Source organism: Ictidomys tridecemlineatus, chromosome 14, assembly GCF_052094955.1.
Source record: "Ictidomys tridecemlineatus isolate mIctTri1 chromosome 14, mIctTri1.hap1, whole genome shotgun sequence".
Classification (NCBI taxonomy): Eukaryota; Metazoa; Chordata; class Mammalia; order Rodentia; family Sciuridae; genus Ictidomys; species Ictidomys tridecemlineatus.
Genome location: NC_135490.1, coordinates 50,983,463 through 51,005,951, shown reverse-complemented (window position 1 = coordinate 51,005,951; position 22,489 = coordinate 50,983,463). Strand labels below are relative to the sequence as shown.

At 35.8% G+C, this 22,489-nt stretch overlaps 1 pseudogene across 1 annotated transcript; it reads right to left on the bottom strand.

The window, feature by feature from the left end:
- Nucleotides 1-2,144: 2,144 nt before the first annotated feature.
- LOC144370389 (dihydrofolate reductase-like) lies at nt 2,145-22,479 on the bottom strand (annotated as a pseudogene). The gene is made up of 6 exons (XR_013430367.1): nt 22,341-22,479; nt 21,943-21,992; nt 20,333-20,438; nt 13,667-13,793; nt 10,161-10,277; nt 2,145-2,316 (listed from the first exon to the last, which is right to left on the bottom strand). The product of XR_013430367.1 is annotated as a dihydrofolate reductase-like (transcript).
- Between the last annotated feature and the right edge of the window lie 10 nt (nt 22,480-22,489).

Here is a 22,489-nt window from a genome sequence, read left to right as displayed (position 1 = left end):
CAAAACGTTCTGAGTGTTAGAATATATGTCTTATTATTTACATTTTTGCCATATTTTTTATATTTTAGTATAGTGCTACTCCATAAATCAACCAGGAAAAAGTGAGACTTGATTCTCTATGAAAGATGAACAAAGCAGGCACCATGCAGAAATCCTGACACCTAAAACTGTTCTCTGGGTTTCTGTGTGATCCACGGCTAATTCCTTATGTTTTCCTTTCTACATTTTTAAGCTGACCATGGAGATATACTGCAGTCAAAGTTTCCTTGAAATTTTAAGTGGGGTGTACAAGAAATAACAGAAGCCCAGCTTTCATGAATTAGTGCATTTTTATTAGGAAAAAATGTTTTTACTAAAGAAATACATGAACATGGATTAGTAAAATCAAAGGGTTCTAAAGTCTTAATATGAAAACAGTCCCTTTTTTTAAAATATTTTTTAGTTGTAGATGGATACAGTCTTTATTTACTTATTTTTATGTGGTGCTGAGGATCAAATCATATGTGAGGCCGGTGCTCTACCACTGAGCCACATTGCAGCCCGGTTCTGTCTTTTTTTTACCCTTAGTTGCTCTATCCAGGGGTGCTCTTCATTCTCTTGGCTTTCTGGTAAGTACCTTCATGTTTTTTGTTTTTTTTTTCAAATTAAAATTTCTCCAAGTTTTGAAGCAAATGCATGTATTCATACATGTAAGTATTAAATCCTTTTGAAACTTATTAATGATTGCCTAATCACCTCCCCTCATCAACCTCATGTTTACATTTGCTTTATCTTCAATGAACTTCCTTCTTTCCAAATGTCCCAGATTTGTCAATAAGCTATTATTTTTACTGTTTGTTTTCTAAGCAAGCTACACAGTTGTAAAATTTCCTGTGTTGGATTATATTTATGGCTAATAAATATTTATTATTATTTGAAATTTATTTTATTGATGAACATAAAGGGCCCAGTTTGTTATCTTAAATAAGTCTTTGTGAAAATATGCACAGTTGCCCACAATCCTAATCACAGTAGATGCACCTAAGCCAGACAATAACACTTGTCAAACTCTCATTCTGTCAACTATTTGAAGCGTACTTTCTTCTTAGAAATATTAAAATTAGAAAATCTGTTATTACACAAAATTATTTCATTCACTAAACAACCTCTGACATTATTCTGATAGTATCTCATTCTTTTTAACTGTTGCAAAATTAAAAATAAATAAAATTTATAGACACATTAGTTATTCATTTCTTTATTTATTGACATTTGGGCTCTTTCCAAGTTTACAAGAGAATGCTACAACAAATATTCTGGAGTCCGTCTCTTTGCTCAGGATTGAGTTCTAGATGTGGAAGATCTGGGTCCAAATCCAGAATCTTCTGAATTTGAATTGATATTGCTAACTTGCACTTTAAATGGTGGTATAAGCTTACAAGGCAGAAAATGCCATTTCTTTTGCATACCTAGTTTTCTAAATCTTTGCTAACATGATAGCTCAGACAGGTTTTATAGTGCATTTTGTAAGGTTTAGTTTCTAACTTACTGATTTTGGTATCTAGAAATATCCATTCTCAATTATCTCTTAGAATTTTTAATTGCTGCTAATATACTTGTTATTACATTTCTTTTGCAAAGAGCAGCCCATCAACGTAGTATCTCCTGGAATCTCAATGAAGATCAAAAGCAAATTTTAAAGGTCTCAGAGTTTTCCTTTTGGTAATCTCCTACTTGCTTCTTTATTGTCCATATTTGAGTTCTTAATTTATTCATTCCCTGAGTGAAAACAATGTTTATTTAGAAGTAGGATGTGAAAAAGAAAAAAAAAAGGAAAATTCACAGTTTTTACCTTGATCTAATTTTCTTTAAAAAAAATGAGTTCTAGCACTTCTGTTTATAATCCATTTCTGCCCTTTGGACTAATCTATCTAGCTCCTATCTCTAAGGACCCTGGTGCCAACTCATGCTATATAAGTTGACTGCAGCTGTCTTGCAGATAGGTAGGCAGGTATTAGGTACTCAGTCCAGACTTTGGGGGAGAGCCAATGAAGGAAACTTATAGCAAGAAAGAGCAAGAAATGCTTCCTAAATGATATTTTATATGACCTAGTATGACTGATGGAGAATAAAACATGCTGCTTAGAAATCATTAACCATAGATCTAAAGTCCACACAAGTCTTTTTATTCTAATGTAAAAATACAGAATTTTTTAGAGGGAGGGATAACATGAAATAAATCAGAAAACATCTTCACATTAATCAGTCTTTTCATATACTTCAAATTTGTACTTAATGCCTTTTTCCTCCTGGACCTCAGAAAGAATACCTGGGTATCTGTAAAAGAAAAAGATGTATAATTAATCTCTCAAAAACATAGCTTCCCTGAATCTCAACCAAAAGGCATCAACGGTGCTAAAGCAAGGTAAGATTTTTCTTCTTGTAGGTAAGCCACTGTTAAGGTAGACAAATATCAGGCAAATATAATACATATGCAAATAATAAGGAAAAAACCCTACAAAACTATGTATATAAATTTAGAAAATGAAAGTTGTGATTTCTCCTCCTTTTCTTCTGATTCCTAATTCTTTCCTCAAAAACTAACCACCATAGCAGTTCCCTAGTATATTTCTATTCTGTCATCAAGGGAATATGAAAATTCCTAAGAATTCTTTGTAAGTTTTATAGCTGATAAAAATTTCTTATGTAAGCAAAAGAAAATGAAATACAATCTATAGTTGTTTAAAGCAAAAACCGAAGTCATGTATCTGGCATGGTGACAGATTCTCAATTCCTGTTTACTCAAGAGATGTGCATCATAAGGCTCTAATTCTGCAATGTATGGCACACTGCAATTTCTTGGCTAGAATCAGGATGAATTCAATCTTTCCTCTTCCCTCTCACTTGACTCTTACACCCTTTAGTTTTCCATTCAAAACCCAGGTTGTAACCCAATCAATAAATGGGCTAAGGAACTGAAGAGATACTTCACAGAAGAACTACAACTGATCAAACATGGAAAGATGTTCAACATCTCTAGTGATTACAGAAATGCAAATCAAAACTATTCTAAGATTCCTTCTCACTCCAGTCAGAATGGCAATCATCAAGAATACAAGCAACAGTAAGTGTTGGTGACGATGTGGGAAAAAGGCACACTCATACATTGCTGGTGGGATTGCAAATTGGTGCAACCACTATGGAAAGCAGTCTGAAGATTCCTCAGAAAACTTAGAATGGAACCACTGTCTGACCCAGCTATCCCACTCCTTGGTTTATACCCAAAGGACTTAAAAACAGCTTATACTACAGTGACATAACCACATCAATGTTTACAGCAGCTCAACTCACAATAGCTAAACTATGGAACCAACCTAAATACCCTTCAACAGATGAATGGATAAAGAAAATGTGGTACATACACATAATGGACTATTAGTCAGCTTTAAAGAAGAATGCAATTATGGCATTTGCAGGTAAATGGATGGAGCTAGATGATACCATGTTAAGTGAAATAAACCAAAACCCCCAAACCAAAGATGGAATGTCTTCTCTGATAAGCAGATGCTAATCCACAATGGGGTCGAGGGGCGGGGAGAATGAAGGAAATTTGGATTGTACAGAGGGGAGGAGGTGTGGTATGGGAAGGATGGTGGAATGAGACGGACATTATTACCCTACATACATGTATGATTACACTACTGGTGTGACTCTACACCATATTCAGCCAGAGGAAGGGGAGGTTGTGCTCCATTTGTATACAATGTGTCAAAATGCATCGGACAGTCATGTATAACTAATTTGAACAAATTAAAAAAAAAAAGTCTCCTAAAAGCATCTCCCAGTCAATACTTAACAATCCTCACTCTAATTATTCTTTATCTGGAGGGTAACCCAACCCAACCCACACTTATAATAATAATTCACTTTTGTTAATGATAATAAATTCACTTTTGTTTGCTTGAGGGGAAGGAAAGCCTATTATCCCTCCCCCTCAACACACACACTTCTTTTTTCACAACTTAATAACTCGTCAAGTAAAAAAGTACAATGCAAAACAAAAACAAAAACAAAAAACCCCAGGTTGTCAGCTGAAGACTGCTCTCACCATTCTGCCTCCTATCAACATTTTTATGTCACTCTAGATCTTAGTGTGCTTTCTTAGTGTCCTGGAGGCTGCACCCATTTGCTCCAGTGGGGGTCAGCAGCAGCTGTTTAACATTCACTCTGTGAGTGTCCCTGGATTTGCTGTGTGACCCTATCTCCAGGCCTGACTGGTATAAAAAGGCTTCATTATGGTAAAGAATTCTCATTATGGTAAAGAATTCAGCACCATGCCTGACCCAGTAAGTTTTCCACAAATGCTACCCATTACTACTAGTTTATTTTGTCCCCTAACTATTAGACAAGGGTGATACAGGAAAACTTTTTTCTCTCATAATATACATGAACATTGCCCAGTAAAAATAAGCATTAATTTTTGTTAGCTATGTTTTTATTTTGCAACCATTTCCTTAGCTATTGCTGTCCCACTATTTTAGTAGTAGCCTCTTTTTTTTTTGAACAAATGATTTTTACTAGGCCAATTTGAAACCATAATTTTAGTCTCTTTGAAATGAGTCATGAAGAGTAACATTTACATATTTTTTTCATGTGTAAAATTCTCAGGAGTGTCAAGACTGTCAGTTAATAAGACAAAAACAAAGCAGTAAGAAGTTCTTTCTAAAATCATGAATAATAACACTTAAAATGACTGTGCTTTTGGCTGAATATGATCAGTAGCCATGGTATTAATGTAAATCTTCTCTGTGAAAATAAAATTTATTTCTGCTTGTTTCATTTTTCTTTCTCTAATATCTACACATTCAGTCTATTTTAATAACAGTTATAATTACATTTCCTAATCATCATTCCAAACTTTTTAAAGAGCAAACTGTCTGAGATCCACACTTGGATGCTGAGTTCAAGTCTGACAGGATTTGGAAACACCACCTATTTGTTAGGAACCACCCACCCAGAGACTCCCCATTTAGCACCTTCAGGCACCGAGAAAGCCAATAAGTAAGAATCAATATCAGACCTAAACTGACAAAGCGCCACAAGAATAACCCAGAGACGATTTGATGGAAGGTTTAAGAGGTAAATAGAGTTCCTGAAACAGTTTCCCATTAAAAAAACAAATTGCAGCTAAAATAAAACCAGGAAGCACAGGTGTTGGAGGAAGGGATATAAAAATACTGTGGACAAATATGCCAGGAACTTGGACAGTCAGGAAGTAGTGGGGTCAGAAGAGGAGACATCAGTTCACCTGAAATCTACTTCCACCTATAAGGTTTTCCTGTGTCAGCTCTGGAGCCAATTGCCACTTCTGTTATAGTTTGGATATGGTTTGTCCCTGAAGGGTTCAAGTGTTGGTCCTTAGTGAGGTAATATTGGGAGATGTCTTATGGACCTTTAACTGGGGGCAGGGGGACAGGGACTACATGACAACAATGATGACCCTTGGTGGGAAGAACTCGGATTAATTAGAAGTATGCCCATGGAAGGGACTGTAGGATTCTACTCTTTCTCTGGCTTCTTATTTTGAGATGTGATCTCTTCTTCCCAAGTCTGCCCCTGCCCTTAGGTTCTCACCAGTACCGAGCTGATGCCAGCAGCATGCCTTTGAACCTCCATAACTGTGAGCCAAATAAACCTTTTTTTTCTAAAGTTAGCCTGCCTCAGGTATTTCATTATAGTAATGAAAACAGACAATTATAGACTCTAAAGGCCTGTTTTGGTCTTTATCTTTGACTAGGTAGTCACATGGAAGGTTTTTAAGTGGACAGCAAATTCTGTTTGGAGCTCATTAAACAGAAAACTGCTGATATAAAACACTTGGGCCTGCTGGTTGGTTGGGCCTTCATGTGACAGTCTGAGATAGAAAAATTTCTTCCAAGATGAATGAGGACAGAGCTTGAGAGGACAGGCTAGCATAGTGTGGTTGAAAGAATAATTGCACAGAAAATGACCTATGGGGAAAAAAAAAAAGGGAGCCACAAAGTAGAACCATCTTTGTGAACGTCTAGAGCGTTTGGGTCCCTGGGTAAGGGTCGCGAAATAACCGGGACATAGGGGATGCAGAGCCAAGGCAGCAATTGCAACTGCATGCTGAGGTTTATTTGCAAGTTCCTTTTATATTCTTCTTCTAACAAAGCAAGCAATTCTTCAGTAACACTTCACCCACATAGCCCAAATATCATGCCTCAGCGGGTACACAGAGCTAAATTCAGATTGTTCCTGTTCATTTGATAAGTACCCTCCCAAAGTTCTTTGTAGACATTATCTAATCCCGAATGTACTGTTCCCAGGTCCAGTATGCAGGAAGCTTCTTCCTCTTGGCCAAACCATGCAGAACTTGTGACTTGTGATAAGGGGAAGAGAACTTTTCCTCCTCCTAGCTGAGGTTTGCCTCAGCTGACCTAAATCACAGCCACAGCTCTTGCAGTATGTCAGGACTGAGGGAGCTAAACTCTGCACACTTAAACCCCAACACATCTTATTTTGTTAATATTAACTTCTGCTCTTCGGTGTCTACCATTTGTGGCTTTATCTATTTTCTAATTTTATTCTCTTTTCATCTCACAATAGTTCTCACTGTCATTTTTATTTCATTATACTATTGCTTTCTTTTTTTTTAAACCAAAAAGTATGGTGTTAATAAAAGACTGTGTTTGAACTGAAACCTATACAAACACAAGAAAATGGGGGTCCAAACTAAGGGGTTACTGTGGGAAAAAGAGGAAAAGGTAAAAAGTGATCAAAGCTCATTTTTGGAGAGTAGGAAACGATAAGTTCTCTAATGTAGACAGATTTGGAGAGAAAGCTCTAGAATTGAGCATGGTTACAGACTTTAGGGACAAAGTACATTTACTTTGCAGGTTTCCTTTTTCTCTTCTCCTTATTTTCCCCTTTAGGAATTCCCTCTACCCCACGTTAAGGAGGCTGTTGTGATGTTAGTACAGGCCCAAAAGTACAGAGGACCATAACAACTTGCAGTGGAAGAGTTTCCTTCAAAGACTCTTCTGAAAACAACAGAAAAATGAACACTTTCCAGCTCATTTTGTGAGGTTAGTGTTATCCTGATACCAAATCTAGGTGAAGACATAACAAAGAAGCTCAATATCCCTTTTGATTACAAATGTAAAATTCTCAACAAAATTCTAGCAAATTGAATCTAGCAACATATAAAAAGGCTTATACACAATTACCAAGTGAAGTTTATCCCAGAAATGCAAGATTACCATGAAAATCAGTGAAGGTAATATAGTGTATTGATGGTATATTAAATTATTAATTAGCAAAAGACAAAGAACCCATGATTACCTAATAGACTTAGAAAGTTACATGGCAAAATCCAACACCTCTTCATGAAAAAAATACTAGATGAACTAGAAATAGAAGGAATCTTCCTCAGTCTGATAAAGGACATGTGTGACAACTCAAAGCTACTATACTTTATCGAGGAAGACTAAATCATTACCCTCTAAGACATCTGATCTTTTCCTCTTCCAGACAACATCATACTGAAGTTCTAGTCAGGCAATTAAGCAAGAAATAAAAAAAAAAAACATCTAAACTAGAAATTAAACTATCTCTATTTGCAAATGACATTATACCTTATAAATAAAATCCTAAGAAATCTACTAACAATTAGAACTATTGAATTCAGCAAGGTTGTAGGATATCAGATTAATAAACCCAAATCACTTGTATTTCTATTTTTTTCATTTTTTATTGGTTGTTCACAACATTACAAAGCTCTTGACATATCATATTTCATACATTAGATTGAAGTGGGTTATGAACTCCCAATTTTTACCCCAAATGCAGATTGCAGAATCACGTAGGTTACACATCCACAATTTTACATAATGCCCTATTAGTAATTGTTGTATTCTACTACTTTTCCTATCCCCTACTATCCCCCCTCCCCTTCCCTCACATCTTCTCTCTCTACCCCATCTACTGTAATTCATTTCTCTCCATGATAATTTTCCCATTCCCCTCACAACCTCTTATATGTAATTCTGTATAGCAATGAGGGTCTCCCTTCATTTCCATGCAATTTCACTTTTCTCTCCCTTTCCCTCCCATCTCATGTCTCTAAACACTAGGAACAAACAGGAAATAAAAGGAAAAATAAAAGGAATTAAACACTAACAAAGAAGTACAAGACATACAACCAAAATTTTACTGACAGAAATTAAAGAGGACCTAAGTACATGGAAAGACATCACTGGCTCAAAGTCTGGAAGACTTAATATTGAAATGGCAATACTCTCCAGAGTAACCTACAGATGACACCTATCAAAATCACAACTTGCTTTCTGGCAGAAACTGACAAACTGATCATAAAATTCGTATGGAAATGCAAGGGGCCCAGAAGAGCTAAACCAATCTTGGAAAAAAAAGCAAAGTTGGAAAAACTATACTTTCTGATTTCACAAGTTAGTAATGAAGACCTTGTGGTATTGGCATGAAGATATACATACATATCAGTGGAGCAGAACTGGGAGTTCAGGAAAAAACCCTCATACTTATAGCCACTTGAGATTGTGCTGATGGTTGTACAACTTTGTAAATATACCAACACTAGTGAATTAAACACTAGTATAATAAATGCTATGATATATGCAGGACATTTCAGTAAAGATGCTACATTTTTTTTCTTTAAATCTGGAGAGGCAGAATGGTATTTGTTTTAAATTATCAAAGATTCCAGTTTTGAAAAGTGTTCTGATTAAGAGTAGTAAGACTTGGAAAGATGGAAAGGTATTTAAATAAAGCTGATTCACACAGTTGTTAGCAGCAAAGAGAAAGGTAAGAAATGAAGAAAAGTTGAGCTCAATATCCATATAATGTGACACTCAGCAATTAAAGCAGAAGAGAAAATACGTAAGGTATGACAAAGTTAAACAACTGATATTTACATAAATTTATATAAAATTTCCATATGTGATTTTTCTAAGTAGTCACCTTTGGAGCCTAAGCACAAGCCTGTATTTCAGCTGCTTAGAGTTCTTATGCTTTTCAGTTTTCTTTAGAGTTAAGAGCTCAAGAAAAATCATTCACTTCATTTGATCTAAGGCTATTACTCTGTAGAGTAATAGACTATTATTCTAAAGCTTGGCCATCCATTTATTGACTTTGCTCTGAAGGTTCATTTAGGGGGCATTTCAAAAACAAACTCACACTCAAGGGATAATTACTAGATACAAATGAGAATATCTGAAAGAATGCTCTAAAAGCTGGTCTAAAAGGGTTGATATAATTAATCTTTTTCTCTCTATAGAATATGGTGAAATGTGCTTTTAAACTAAAAATGTTGTGAGCTTTCAAGATTTAGCAGCCTCATGCTGGAGTCACAACTGCACAGGAAGGCAAGTATAACTTCTCTCCACCTCCACTATTGCTACCACCTTTATCTGAGTCCCCTCAACTTTCATCTGAATTACTAACTGGTCTCCTTGCTTCACTCTTGTCCCCCTGCAGTCCATTCCAATAAAGCAGCTAGAACATTGTAACTCTCCTTTCAGACTCACTAAACCTGCACCCAGTTTGACCCTTGTTGGCTTCCCCCTTGCTCCCACTGGCCACAGTAGCATTCAGACTCAGGGAAGAGGCCAATCTCATTTCTGCCTCAGCCTCTGAACTAGCTATTTCTGGTTCCTGGAATTCTCTTCTTGCTATTACATGGCTGGCTTCTTCACATTTAGATCTTACTATAGATGTCATTCTTCTGAGAGGACTTCTCAGACTACTCCATGTCTATCACATCCCAATGTTTTAGTTCTCTACCCAACACCTCTTTTTATGACTGTCACTTGCACTCCCCCTGACCAGAAAGTGTATCTCCAGGGGGTCAGCAATATCATCAGGCCTAGTCAACACTATTTACCCAGTGCCTATGACATGTCTGACTCTCCTAGGTTGAACTGAATACATTAATTCTAGATTTTATTGACATCATTAATATACCGAGCATTTCCAGTATACTGAAGATGTCTAAAGATTCCTAACTTTATCTATATACAATAACGCATTCCTACCCTGAACTCAATTTGAAAGAAGAAAATGTTCTTTTCTATAATTCTTACATAGAAAGTCCAAAAGCACTTTAATAAGAACTTTATACTTACTCTGGAAGAAGTTTATATTTCTCCAAATCAATTTCTGGGAAAAAATGTGTCACTTTCAAATTCCTGCATGATCCTTGTCACAAACAATTTAATATGGCCTGGTTGAATCATGGCTTCCTTTGAAACAAAACAAAAAAGGCATCACTTTCCTTAATCTATATCATAAGACACTCTAAGATTTTTGTTTGTTTTAGTTACTAAAGAAATGCCTTATACTAGGCCTTAAAGACTTGTTTATTATTGCCAAAGTATACTACATAAATACCCTATTCTTAAATCTGGGATCCTCTAAAATGTGCCTTAGTTACATTAAGAATGGAACTAATCATAATCATAATTATTATATTCTGGTCTCTAGTTTGCTTATGAGAAATACTTTTTGATTTAAGAATTCAGTTTGGTTGTTTTCCTTTGGCTGCTCTTTTAAGAGTTAATCTGTGGCTGGAGTTGTGGCTCAGCGGTAGAGTGCTTGCCTAGCATGTGTGAGGAACTGGGTTTGATTTTCAGCACCACATGAAAATAAATAAAGATCCATCAACAACTAATAAAATATTGAAAAAAAAGCGTTAATCTGAATATGTAAGGCCCAGGGCCACGAAAAATGAATAAACAAACAAACAAACAAACAAATAAATAAATAAGGGACATTAATCCAAAGTTATCAAGTTATTTTCCAAAGAAAAACTTACATATGTATATCCATACAAGATAGTACAGTTTCATGTGATCTTGACTACTGAACACCAAGGGCCTACTCAGCACACTCATATAAAATTTAATATTGCTTTCTTCCCTCAATACAGTAATTTAACATGCCTCTTGTTGCTAACAACTATAGCCTTTTTTGTTAAATGATTTTTCTAACTACTATCTACAGTTCTATTGACAGTTTCTACGGAAAGGATTGCTCTCAAACAAATATCTTAAAAATTTTAATAAACAGTATGAATCCTTTACAGACTCACCAAAGCAATAACGTTTTTTGTGTATTTTGCTTTGCAGTAATAACTTGATTCTCAAACGTGTATTGATTAAAAGAAAAAATATTTTTATATGCATACATACATATGTAAAACTCCAGGTGTTTGTTATTCTTAAAGTTCCAAATAAGGGAACTGAACAAATTTTATTTTGAAAACTTATATTTATATTAAACCATTGTTATCTTTGCTACAACCAAATAAATATTCTTTTTGTGTGTGTGTGTATGGTGCTAGGGATTGAATCCAGGGCCTCATGCATGCTAGGTAGGCATTCTACCACTGAGCTACATTCCCAGCCCCTAGTAATTCTTACTATACAAAATCAAAACAAAACAAAACAAAACAAAAACAAAAACAAAAAAACAAACCAAAAACCCAGAAAAACTTAGTGGGACACTGAACAAATTTTATTTTGAATACTTACATTTGTATTAAACCATTGTTATCTTTGCTACAACCAAATAAATATTCTATTCTTTTTTTGTGTGGTGCTAGGGATTGAACCCAGGGCCTCATGCATGCTAGGTAGGCATTCTACCACTGAGCTACATTCCTAGCCCCTAGTAATTCTTACTGTACAAAAAACAAAAAAACAAGACAAACAAACAAACAAAACCCAGAACAACTGAGTGGGATTAACCAATCACAGCAGCATTTTAAGTTCTATATCAAAGTTGATGGTGTGAGGCAAACTTTCTGTGAATAGTCAGGCAGTAAACACTTTAGGGTTTGAGGGTCATATGGTTTCTTACTTTTATAGGCAGAAGCAGCCACAGATGACACTAAACAAACAAGTGTGGCTGTGTTCCAATGAAACTTTATTTACGTGGTACTTGGGAAGATCAGCCTGAATGACTGATGAGCAGCTGTGATGAGAGGCACGTGAATAACACAAATCACCTGAAGGCTTTATTTCCTTATACAAAAGTCATTTTATATACATGTTTTTAAGTACTTAGTGCTTATTAAAAAGTACATTTTCAAGTGATATGATTTGAGTCACTCAAAATGTGATAAATAATAAAATGAACTTGTTTTCTAGAAGAAATTCATATGTGGATGGAAAGACTAAAGAAGAAAAATGTTCATTTCCCCTTATTACAATGGGGAAAAAAGAAGAGATTGTGGAATCAGGAACATAAGAAACTGAGAGTTTCTAAAATCCCTTCTAAGATCCTGGAATACCTCTTCTTTCTCAAATAATTTCAGTGTATATTTTACCCTAAACCCCAAAAGGTAGGGACTGATTTTTCTTTTCCCTCTAAATGTTACCCTTTCAATAGTGCTTTTTTGGGGGGAGTGGGGTGTACCAGGGATTGAACTCAGGGGCACTCATCAACATTCTCAGTCCTTTTTATTAGAGATTTAAAGACAGGGTCTCACTGAGGTGCTTAGTGCCTTGCTGTTGCTGAGGCTGGCTTTGAATTTAATATCCTCTTGCCTCAGCACTGTACCCAGGTCAAGAGCTAAAGAATTCTATTTAGTATCCTCATTTTTTTAAAAAAAGCTGGAAGTCAATTTGTATCAGAAAAAAGAATTATTCATTAACACACTATTTACCCCCCCTCCCGTTTTTTTAAGAGAGAGAGAGAGAGAGAGTAGTTTTCGGCAGACACAACATCTTTGTTTGTATGTGGTGCTGAGGATTGAACCCGGGACGCAAGCATGCCAGGCGAGCGTGCTACCACTTGAGCCACATCCCCAGCCCAACTATTTATCCTTTTGATCTGAAATCATGAAACCCTTCTCTTATGTCCTTACATTAAATGAAAATTATTGAGGAAAAGCTTTCTGCTTTTAACAAATTCATATACATCTAGTAAGTATATATCAACTAGACCCCTACTCTTTTCTCAGTGAGATTTTCATCCTGTAAGAGAAGGTATATAACAGCTTATTTAGGGCATGGGGATGGGGGTGGAGGTAGAAACTAGTACAGTGCAAATGCAAATCTTGGGGAGACATTTAGAATGGTTCTTAAGCTGTAAATATTAACTAGTATTTTGAATTGGAAATAAAGTGGTATGTGGGGAGATGTTGTTTAAAGGACACAAAATTTCAGTTAAATAGGAAGAATAAGCTCCAAAGGTCTATCATGCAACGTGATGACTTTAGTTATTACCAACCTTATATTGTACTCTTGAAAATGGCTCAAGAATGATTTTAAGTGTTCTCACCATAAAAAGTGAGGTGTTATTTATATGCTAATTGGCTTGATTTAGCCATTTCACAAAGTATACATATTTCAAAACATGTTGTACACAATAAGTATACAACTATTAGTCAATAAAAAGAAAATAGACTCATATAGACCAAACATTTTACTTTTACATTTTTATTTAGTTTACGTTGCAGGGACAAAATCAAATAATTCAGAATGACAAAATATCTAACTTTTTTAGAGATAATGTACTGTTTCTTATGCTTATGGCTTAATGTTTTCTCCCAAACTCCCTTTAAATGTCAAGAGAACTAAAAGAAAGTAGGGAACATTTCTTTTTATTTGTAGATAACTCTACTTACCTTATAAACAGAACTGCCTCCTACTATCCAAATCATGTCTATTTTACTTGCTAATTCTGGCTGCTCAGTAAGTTTTAAGGCATCGGTCAGACTTTTGGCAAGAAAATGAGCTCCTTTTGGAAGTTCTCTAAAAGTAAAAGAATTACATACAATTTTTGTAAAACCCATCCATATTAATCAAATTATATGAATAGGAAGCAGTGATTATAAAACCAAAATCATCATAAATATGAATCCTTTAAAAAAAGTATGGCCTACAATCAATACCTACCTACATTTGTACATCTAGGGTCCATATGTTAATCAAAATCATATGTGATATAAAGTCACAACAGTAGTCTCTAAAGTAGTGGCATAAAGAATTGTGAGGGGACATGAGACAACTTTCTGGGGGTTATCTTTTCTGTATCTTTGATAGGGGCTGGGTTACACAGGTATACACATTTGTCAAAACTTTAATAAATGTACATTTAAGACTTGTGCACCTCATTGTAATATTTACCTTAAAAGAAAAAAAACTGTAGAGAAATACTGAATTCTAGTTAATTATATGTATGAAGAATAGAAGGCTGCAATTAATTTTGACATGCAAATATGAACAAGACAAGCTGAACAGATGGATATGTGATAAAGTTAACACAAAAAAAATGTTATTCGTAGAATCTAAGTGGTGGTATATAGCTATTTAAAGTTCTTTGTGTATGTTTGAAAATTTTCATAATAAAATATTGGAAAGAGAATATTTGAGTGTAGATAAGTTTGCAGCAATATTCAAACTGCTAATACCTTTGGGGAGTGGAAAAAAAAAACTTTACTGTTCCAAACAAACAGAAATGGTTGAACTATTTGAAAATCAGTTTTTTGCTACTTATATAATTAAAAACCCAAAAGGGAAAAGTTCAATAATTTTACTGTTTATGTGAACTAACAATCTCTCTCAATCTCCAAACCAATTATTGTTTTGGCAGGGAGGAGGGGGTCTAATTCCATTTATAAATGAGGAAACATGCAGAACTAGGCTTTCATATTAATTAGATATGGAACAAAAATTACAATTCATTGTCAAGGTCTTAGGCTGGTGCTTTAAAAAGATTACATAACTGCCTTTGAACTAGAGGTTATAACAATGATTAATCAAGAACTAATGGGGATTATTCATTCTCTTGGTTGCATCCTCCCTCTCCTCCTGAAATTTATTTTGCTTATTTCACTCTTTGTCATCTGGTAAAGAAGTTAGGATAGAGCAAAGAATATACTTTGACTCAGCCTAGAAAAAGAAGTGGAGACCAGGGTGAAGTTAAATGAACTATCTCTTAAGGAATCAGGGCAGTCATAAGGGCTGAGTTGGACTAGGCTGTTCAGGGAGAAAACTTAGACTTCAAAAATTTGGAATTGGAGAAGATAGTCTAGTTAATAAAGTACAGGACAACTGAAATAGTCATGGTGGTTTTAGTAAGTAAAGATGCTGAAGTAAGGATGGATAACAAAGATGGAGTAGAATGGAAAATGGTGATACAGGAACTGATATGAGGAAAAACTGAAAGAAGCATTCTTTTTTTATTTGTGGTACTAGAGACTGAACTCAGGGGCACTTTACCATTGAGCTACCTTCCTGAAATTTCCTAAAATTCTTTATTTTGAGACAGGGTCTCACTAAGTTGCCTAGATTGGCCTTGAATTTGTGATCCTCCTGCTTAGTCTCTTGAGTCACTGGGATTACAGGTGTGTGCCACCGTGCTCAGACAGGAAGCACTATCCTTAAAGTGGATGTATAATAGCAATATGACTTCCAAGGTGTTATAAATTGTTGGTGTGGACCTCAAAGAAAGGGGTGATAATTTTGTGAAGATTTCATTGCCCTTTGTAGTGAGTTTGCAAAAGCAAAAACCTGATTAAGGATTGGTTTCAGATTTAAGTTTTAGCAAAGGCTAGAGGAAATGCTTCTGAAAAATGTTGCTAAAACATTAGTTTAGAAATGTTTCACAGGAAACACTAGACCCCTAGATGGCTAAAAAAGAACAGGCAAAAAGTCCAGCTAATATTTGAGTCTGTTAGTCCCTTTGCAGCACACATTATAGAAAAGAACAGTGAATAACACATAGTAAACATTTTATATCATGCCTTGTTGCAGTGCTAATTTCCTGCCTATAATCTTTCTTCAAACCAATCTAGATTGGATTTTCTAAGAAGGGAGAGCTGGTTTGTAACAGTACATGTATTCTGTGTCAAGACCCAAGTGGGTATTCTTGGTATCTTGTTTCTGACCAAGAGTTTTGTGATGATGAAATAATATAATGCACACAGTAGGCATTCCACTTAATATAAATACTAATCTTACGTAGGTACTATTCCTTTTTACAGGTGAGATTAAAGATGAGGGGTTAAGTAACCGATGATCACACAGCTAGGAATTGGTGGGCATGGTAGTTGAACTCCAGCAGCTTACATTACAACAGATATTTAATGGGTGACCAGGGGCTTTAAGTGCCTGAGATACCAGGCCTGAGACATTGGGATGCTGGGGCTTAGATTAGGCAACCTCCCTACTCCATGTCCTCTGGCCTCAAGCAGCCTTATCTGATTACTCCAGGCTACTATAGAGACCTTATCCCTTCCCACTGTGCTTGATGTAAAAGATAAATGCATTGCAGATCAAATTCTGGCCTGATATCTTTGGGGACTGCTGGGATACTACTTAATCACAAAAGCCTCAGGCTAGAATGGTGTCTTATGTAGAATTGAGAAATAATGTTCAACTTGAGACCATTTATACTCAGCTTTTAAAAATTTGATTTCCAACAATTACCAACTATTTCAAGTATGATCTATCCTCATGTGACCACTACAGATATTTATAAAAATTTATTTTCTGTACATAATTAAGTGGGGAAAAAAACAGGTTGCAAACTTTTCCCAAGTGGGATTATTCTCTTTCTATAAGTAACTTGTGGAGCATTCCTTTTGAAGAGTTCTGAATCCCTACTATGCTATATCTATGTTAGATACTGGGACAAGAGATTTCAAAAACAAAACAGTAGTCCTGGCACCCAAAAGATCATGATGGTAGTCAAAAGAATATCTCAGCAGTGGCCATAACATATGAAAAAGACACACAATGAAGATGCGCAGAGGATACTTTAGGAGTCCAGAAACAGTGCATCATCTGGGTTGGGGTGAAGAGGGAACAATGACTCTTTAGCTGGGTGTCAAAGAAGATAAAGACGTGCAAAAGCACAGAGATGACAGACTACCCACAGATACTATTGATAGTTACAGTGCAGTTATTTAACACAAGAAAGCTGAGACAAAGTTGAGGGTAAAAGAATGTAATCTGTGGTGAGGATTAAAATGCCAATGGATGGGGCAATAGTACAAGGTCCTGAAGTCAGAGAAAAATAGAATTTAGAAAAAAGTGGGAGTTGAGGAAAATAGTAATTTAGATAGGATGAGATTTTTGTCTCACAATCAACAAAAAAAAGAACAAAGTGTTTTATTAAAATGAAAATGAGGGGATGGGGTTGTGGCTCAGTGGTAGAATGCTTGCCTGGCACATGTGAGGCACTGGTTTGATCCTCAGCACCAAAGAAAGAAAGAAAAAAAATATTAAAAAAAAGAAAAGAAAATGAGATCATGAATGTGTTCATTGTGATTTTGTTCATGTTAATATTTTCTAGAAGCTATAAATTTACAAGGTGTAGGGGTAGAAACTGACATGTAAGGTATCTTGTGAGCAGAAACTTTATATATAAAATTTCAGTGAACCTTCAAAAACTGTCATTATTAATCTACTTAGTATGTAAAGAAGTTTAGGTTTAGCAAACTTTTAGGTTTAACCTGCTGAAGGCCCCAAAGTTACTAGGTACCAGAGTAGACTTAAGAAGCAAGGTCTGTCAGTGTTTGCTATGCTAAATTTATGAGTTGGAGAGATAGACTTTAAGAAGCAGAGAGTGTGTTAATCACTAGAAAAGATATGAGAGTGAGATGAAAAATATATATATACATGATATAAAATTTAGATAACTTTCATGGATTGAAGATGATTTACAACATCTTAAATCATGGAAGATATTTTGGATTTTTTAGAGATGGTGTCAAGATGCATTGTAGTAAAAATTCTTTACTTAATTTTTGGTACCAAATACTTTAAAAATCTGCTTTGTGTGATATAAATCACAATACCACACAATTCACCCTTTTAAAGTGTAAAAATTGGTGATTTTCAGTATATTTAGATTTGTGCAACTACCACTAGTTCACAACAAAAAGAGACCTATTAGTAGTCACCCTCTCCATCCTTGGTTCTCTTAAAAAGTCACAATTTGTCCAGAAAGCTTTGGAAAAACACTTTCCCCCATTCCTCATTAACTAAATAGTTACCACAAATAAGTATGTTTGGCACTGAATTGAGGTTACTTAGAGGATTCAATTTCTTTCTGTACTGGGAAGGAGGTTAAAAAAAATTAAGTACCTTTAAAAACTTGCACAAAAATATAGTGGTTTCTGATTGTTAAACTGCCCTTTTGTGCAGGACCCAGCAGGTTCTCAGTATATGTGTGGAACTGGCTAACAAGCAGGGAGACAGGAGAACAACAACAACAAAAAAACCCTAGTAAAATATTTTACTAACTGGCATTACTGTTTCTCTGGTATGCTTGATAATAAAGACTTCAAATTTTCTCAGCCCTAAAAAAAAGTTAAATACACCAAAAAATGTTATATATACATACGTAAGAAGCAGCTAAACCCAATTACATACACCACAGGGGGAATCATAAAAAAAAAAAAATTAGACTCATCATTTAAGGAGAAATCCTGGCTCAACTGAACATCCTCCCCACTGAGATTTCTTTATGTTTATTTTAGTTGAAGATAGTCATAAATAAACTTGAATAGTATTCATGTTATTAAAAGTCTCTGGGAATGGCAATATACTCTGTGAATTTGGTTTCTATGAAGAAAAGATATCATCAGAATATCCTAGCTACCAGGAAAAGGAATAGCATAAAGACCAAGGCAGATGGCAGGACACACATCAATGTATTTCCCATCACCCCGAGGCAATCAATGCAAACACCCTGGTAAATCTAGTTTTTTACCTATGACATTCTAGGACAGATGTGGCAGAAAATGTCTATGAGCCTGAATCTGTTAGCCTATAGCTGTACAATTTTTTTCTTTCCCAGGGTATATTAACTTGGGTAGGCCACGGTTACTGGTTATTAAAAGAGTATTTCAAGTGGTGCTGCCAAGGTATTTTGTAGATGTGATAACATCTGTAATTAGTTGACTTTAATCTGGGTAGGCCTGATTCATCAATTCAAAGGCTTTAAGAACAGAGCTGAAGTTTCCTAGAAGAAGAAATTTTACCTGTGTTGCCTTAGCCCTGGCTAGAGTATTTCAGCCCAATGGCCTGCTCCAAAGAGTTTTGGTTTCTCATACAACTGTGAAAGCCAATTCCTTGCAATAAGACTGATAAAAGTGCCTGTATCCATAGTGACTCAGAAGGTTGAGGCAGGAGGATCACAAGCTCGAGGCCAGCCTTGGCAACATAGTGAGACCCTATCTCAAAATTTAAAAAATAAATAATCCTATGACCTGGGAGACTGAGGCAGAAGAATTGCTAAGCCCAAGGCCATTCTCGATAACTTAGCAAGACACTGCCTCAAAGAAAAAAAAAATCCATATAGATAAATATTTTCTGGTTGAACCCTAACTGATACATGCAGGAAAGGAATATTATGACCATTATGACCACTGTTGTCAAGCAAGTAGTACCTTATGATACTGCACTCTTTTTGGTAACTACATTATTAGTTTAAGGAAGAATGCTCAACATTTTGATCCCAAACTTTCCCTTAAGTTTAATTTGCATTACCCCTCCACCAAAGCAAAACCATGAGGTATGGAAAATTATTTTATTAGGTTAGGATCAATGCCACTATCAACAAAAAGAAACAAAATAGAAATCAGGATATACTACATGTGGTGTAAATGACATGGAAGCCACCGGAGATGACTTCATGGGGCAATAATTCCACACCCTGCTTTTCGCCTTGGCATTTCTGGTGTCAGGAACTATCTACTCCATTGTTAGCAGAAACCAACTAGACATGCTCCCTTCTCTAGACAATTCCTAGAGCCATTTTCAATGCTTTAAAATATTTTGCCTTCAGACACGGGGAAATGAACACAAGTGCAGTGATATTCAGATAATCCAGTTAACTAGGAATAGCAGGGCATAAGATTATAACCACTTTTAAAATCCTAAAATTCATATCTTCTTATGTTTGTGTTAAGTCAACTGAAGATAGGATAATTGCTTAATTTTGGCAAATCCCAAAACTTGAATATTGTGATTTTATGTGAAACTAGGAAAAAGTTATTGATTACATTGTATAACTGATATTTAAGTTTATTGAAGATTCAAGGTAACTTGCAAATCTATTAATATAACATTTCAAGGTGTTAAAATCCATTAGTCACTTAAGGAGCAGAATAAGTTGCCATGTGGTGTAACAACTTATTCATTTTCTGTAATCACCTTTGTGATATTAGGTAGCTTCACTAATAGCTACTTTTATACTATTTCATCTTGTCATATACTGGTATGCACTTTAATAAATGGAACATGACTTTCCTGTAGTGACTTTATATTATAGTACTTACTTGAGTTCTCTACTGAGAACTATATTAATTCTGTCATTTAAAGGTCGATTCTTTTCAGGAATAGAGAACCAGGTCTTCCTACCAATAATCACCAGATTCTGTTTACCTATAAAATCACATGGAAAGGATAAATATATTTTGGGACTATACAAATATTTTTAATCATATACATGTAGATATTTGTCATAGTGACATCTAGTGGATTTGCTTTAAAAATATTAAAACTTAAAACAGCTTTACCAAAATTTACATTTATCTTTCCTAACCTAAATATAGTATTTATTTTCCCCTCGGACTTTACCCAACTTGTATCCAATATTTAATTATAATCAATTGCAACTACATATGATGTAGTAAAGAGGGAAGATTTTTGGGTTGAAGTGTTCTAATCCAATGCATTCTATCATTATTAACCAGGCATCCTCCGTCTTAACCAGTACTCCTCCGTCTTAATTTCCTTGGCTATGAAATAGGGATAAGAATAGTGCCTACCTCTACAATTGTTGGGGTGATTAGACTTAGAACAATGTTCAGCATATGAGTAGTTATCATTGTTGGATAATCACACTATTCATATTTGGGTACTTTGTAGATTTCCATCATCATATTTAAAAAAACAGTTCCTTAACAGTTTCCTCAATTTATCTTAAAACAGGTTACGTTGAACTCTTGCCTTTTCAGCATTATACTTCCACAGATAATGCTTTTGTAAAAACCTGATATATATATAGATTCCATTTTTGACTTCTCAGGAGGAAAAAAAAAGACCTTGAGTCAAGACATTTGGATCAAAGAAACATTAATATTATCAGATCATACTTAAGGATTCTTGAGAGGGATTTGTGTCCCTGGAGCTTTCCGCTCTTGCCATTTTGTCTCTACCAGCGACATAATAGCCAATTCCAAGGGCCTTATATCTTTTATTAATGTTATGCAGCATCTGCTCCCTCTGACTTTCCTTATTTATTCTGCCATTCCTCTTCCTATACCCACAAATACACGTTTCTTAGGTTTTAAGCAGGGTATTCCTCCATTTTCATATTTTTTTCTTTGTTTATCCTCTTTTCTCCCATAGCTCAACTCACCTAGCTCTCTCTGTCTGAAATTGTCCTGGATGTCCTTACAGACAACTCAAAATCATCCTCATCACAATCGCACACCATTCTCCATTCCTTAATTCTTCTAGTCACTGAGATTCTCCCACACTGAAATGCTGAGAGTTCATCATTGATGCCTTCATGCATCATAATTACATTCCAAATAACTCATGTGGAGGATCCTGTAGCCACTCTCTTCATCTTTGCCCCAGTTCAGGTTTACCATCTCTCCCAGCAGCTCTTCCAAAGACCTCCTTTGGCCTCCATTTGGAGCGCTAACCTCCAATGTGAAGACCTCTGTTCAGCTGCCAATTTTGCAATACCTGAACTGTACATGTGCCCAGAATTTTTAAAAAAGGGACGCTTAATGAACCTTGGGAACTTCAGACAGATTTTTAGTAAGATTAAAGATCCCAGATTAATGTGAAGCTTTCCATTTAAAACAACAATTGCATTGGAAAACTTCAAGAAAAATCCTTGACAATCCCAAACATTTAAAAATGCCTTCATTACCTTCTACTGAAGGGGTTGTCATCATTCTTTGGAAATACTTGAATTCATTCCTGCAAGTTAGAGAAACACAGCGTTACTCAAAACATTATCTGGTTGGCTCAGGTTCTAACGCGCATGACAAACATTGTACTTTGCAGAGGGTGGTGTTCTCCAGGCAAGGGACTTTGCCCTAGGCCAGAGCACCACAGGGCAGAGGCCGTGGCAGGGAAGCAGGATCCCGTGGGAAATCAACAATTTGGCTTTGTGATATAGCCGCGGAGGCCACCTAGGGTCTCCATGCCCTTGTCCATTGGAACTGGCTCCAGTTGGCCAGTAGGCCCTGTGCGTCCGCACCCAGGTGACTAGATTTAAGCCAGTGAGTGCAGCCTTTGTACCCTCACCTCCAGCCCGGCTGATACCTGAGCAGGGGCCAGGGCAGGTCCCCGTTCTTGCCGATGCCCATGTTCTAGGACACGGCGACAATGCAGTTTAGCGGACGAACCATGACAGCAGCAGTGATCACCCAGCTCCCCAGCTACACCCGGATTCCGCTCGGATTTTGGCGCAA